The following is a 3,835-nucleotide window of genomic DNA, read 5'->3' as shown; positions in this document are numbered from 1 at the left end:
CGGAGAGAAAGCGGCCCTCGAGTTCCGACCGAGGCCAAACAGTCCCGCTTCTCCCGTTTGAGTCTGCGTCCCTAGCGACTCGCCCGGATCTGGAGCTCAGAGTCTGACGCTCCCTCCCAATTGTAAACAAACAGCCGCCCCTCCGCACCGCGCCACCAGCCCCGCACGGCGCCGCCAGCCCCTCTCCGTGCGCACTCCGCACCTGAGAATTTCACTTCAGCACTGCGCCTCCTCTGAGTCTGGATATGATATTCTCTTTACTCCTAGTTGTAGAATTTCCACTCAGCCAGCCCTCCTGTGGTTCTGGATGTTGTCTGTTCCCTGTTTCAGGCTTAATTTGAATTGGTTGTTCAAGGCAGCAATCTCCGGTGTCAACCTATGCCGCCATCTTCGGTTCCCTCCGCTGCTGAGTCTCCTATTTTATCCTATTTTTTAATTAAATTTTTTAATTTTTATTATTATGTTTTTTTCTTCTCTCTGTCTTCTTATCCACTCATCCTCTTTCTACTTTCTCTATACTGAACTGAGGTCCTCCCATATTCATACAATTCCTTAACCTTACTTTCTGTATATAAGCTCAGCCTCTACAGATTCTGCCCCCACCCTCTTTACTGGGTATTTGGTGTTTGTGTGTTTTGGTTTATCTCCCCACATATATATTTTTTCTGTTTTCTTCCTTTTTCTACTTTTTCTTTTCTCTCATATCATTTTTCTCTCTTCGATATCATTTGTGCTCTCTTTTCTCTCCCCTAATTCTCTTTTCTCTGATGGTCACTTATATTGGGGTTATCAGTGTCATGAGTACATTCGTGTTTTGTTCCCTTTGTGTCGTGTCTTGACGAGTTGCATTTTATCCTGTTTGGCCAATGTGGTAGAGAGCGAGCCATATAACCAGACACCTAGAGAGGAGACTCCAACCAAGAATGGGTCAATAACACTCCAGACCAAACCACAAAGGCAGGAAGAAGGTGGCAATGAGGGAGAGAGTGTGAGTGAGTGAGGGAGCAGAAGAGGAGTGTGTGGACATGTGGTGTGTGTGTGTGTGTGTATGTGTGTGTGTGTGTGTATGTGTGTGTGTGTGTGTATGTGTGTGTGTGTGTGTATGTGTGTGTGTGTGTAACAGTTAGACCCCACAGGACCTTTGGGGGCAGGCTGACTGGGCTCGCATAACCAGGCAGCCTCTGCTACCAATGCAAACAGTCCCAGAGGGGCTGGCTCTTCTGCAGAGGCCATGCTTTTTTGAAAAGGAGTGCTGCTGTGACTAGGATCCCAGCCTCACCTCCACCAAGGGTGCCCTCAGATAATACCCAGGACTCTGTAGCCACCTCCACCAGGGACCTTCTGCCTCAGCTACAGAGCCACGGTCACCGAGACTCCAGCCACCCTGGGCACAGGCTCCTGTGAGTTGCGAAGCACGCTCCACTCTGGCCAGCCCAACGCTTTAGCCCAGGGCACCATGACCACGTGAGCAGCAGCCACATGAGCAGCCCATCCCAATCTGAGGAGAAGCAGCCCCGCGAGCAGCAAGCCCAAGTCCAAGGAGAGGCAGCCTCACACAGCCTGCCCCCGCCGGGGAGCAACAGCCTCATGAGCAGTCCATCCCAGTCCGAGGAGCAGCAGCCACATGCAGCCTACTCCTGTCTGAGGGGTGACAGCCACAAGAGCAGCCTAACCCCAGCCCCACCCCCACCCCCGAGGAGCAGCAGCAATGCAAGCAGCCTGCCCCCTTCCTAGAAGCAGCAGCGGCACAAGTAGCCTGCCCCTGCCAGCCAGAGGAGCCACCACTGCTTGAGCAGCACCCACCAGAGGAGCTGCCACCAACTGTGGAGCAGCTGCTGCAACAACTGCTCAAGGAACAGCTGCTGCCCGAGGAGCCGCGACCACCCAAGGAGCAGCCCCTACATGACTCAATAACTAGATCCTTCAGTGAGAACAAAAATGGAGAGACAAAGACACCCCCAAAGAAAAGAAAAGGAGCCAGTGCCAGAAAAGCAGCTAAGTGAAACAGAGGCATGCAATATGTCAGAAAAAGAATTCAGAATAAGGATCATACAGTTCATAAACTGGATGGATGAAAAAAATCAACGACTTATATAAGAATCAAGAAAAAATAAAGAGTGATATAGCTGCAATAAAAAACACCATGGAAAGTTACAGTAGACTAGGAGACACAGAGGACCGAATTAGAAGACAGGCCTAAGGGAGCTTTGGGACAACGTAAAATGAAGCAGCATACGAATAATAGGGATGCCAGAACAACAGGAAGAGGAACGGGGTTAGAAAACTATTTGAGGAAATAATATCAGAAAACTTCCCTGAGGTGGGGAAGAAAAAAGTCACACAAGCATAGAGAGTCCCAAACAAAATGAACCCGAAAAGACCCACATGAAGACACGTCATAATCATGATGGCAAATGTTCAGGACAAAGGGAGAATCTTAAAGGCTGCAAAAGAGAGACAGAAAGTTACATACAAGGGATCTCCCATTAGATTATCAAATGATTTCTCAACAGAAACACATCAGACCAGAAAAGAATGGAAGGAAATTTACAAAGTGATGCAAAGCAAGGGACTGAATCCAAGAATACTCTATCCAGCAAGGCTACCATTCAAAATTGAAGGTGCAATCAGGAGCTTCACAGGTAAAAAAAGGGCCAAGGGAGTTTATCACTACCAAGCTAGCAATGCAAGAAATGCTAAAGGAACTGCTGTAAGGAGAGAAAAAAGGGGGGGAAGGGGAGGAAGGAACACAGGCACCAAAAATAAAAATGGCCACAAACAAATACCTATCAATAATAACTTTAAACGTAAATGGACTAAATGCTCAAATCAAAAGATATCGAGTGGCTGAATGTATAAAAAGACATGACCCATATATATGCAGTCTAAAAGAGACCCATCTCAGAACAAGAGGCTCACACAGACTGAAAGTGAAGAAATAGAAAAATATCTTTCAGGCAAATGGAAATGGAAAAAAAAAAAAAGCTAGGGTAACAATACTTTATCTGACAAAATAGACCTCAAAATGAAGGCCATAACAAGAGATAAGGAAGGCCACTTCATAATACTAAAAGGATCAATACAACAAGAGGATGTAACTCTGGTGAACATATATGCACCCAATGCAGGAGCACTCAAATACATAAAAAACTTCTGGAGGATATCAAGGGAGAGATCACCATCAATATTATCATCATAGCGGGCTTTAATACTCCACTGACATCCCTGGATAAATCCTCTACCCAAAAAAATCAGCAACAAAGCAGCAATCCTAAATAACTCACTATATCAGATGGACTTAGTTGACATCAGAACATTGTCCCCCAAAGCTACAGAATACACATTCTTCTCAAGTGCACATGGGACATTTTCAAAGATAGACCACATTTTGGGTCACAGGAAAAGTCTTTCCAAATTCAAGAAGATTGAAATCATATCAAGCATCTTCTCAGACCACAATAGTATAGTATTAGAAATCACTAGAAATCACCTATAATAAAAGCAATCAAAAAAAATCAAACACTTGGAGGCTGAATAGCATGCTATTAAACAATGATTGGGTTACCAAAGTAATCAAAGAAAAAAATAAAAGCAACCTGGAAATGAATGACAATGAAAACACAACAATCCAAAATCTATGGGACAGATTGAAAGCAACCTTGAGAGGGAAGTTTATAGCTCTACAGACCTACCTCAAAAAAAGAAGAAAAAATGGTGTAAATCATCTAACTCTTCCAAGACCACTGGGGTCCTGCTGCAAGCCCTGCTGGTTGTGCACTTAAACAAATGGGGGTGCACTGCTGGGCTGTAGAAACACTGAATTCCCTCTACTGGG

The sequence above is a fragment of the Myotis davidii genome, unplaced genomic scaffold, assembly GCF_000327345.1.
Source record: "Myotis davidii unplaced genomic scaffold, ASM32734v1 scaffold1787, whole genome shotgun sequence".
NCBI lineage: Eukaryota > Metazoa > Chordata > Mammalia > Chiroptera > Vespertilionidae > Myotis > Myotis davidii.
The sequence above is the reverse complement of the archived record's forward strand: the minus strand, read 5'-3'. Positions refer to the sequence as shown.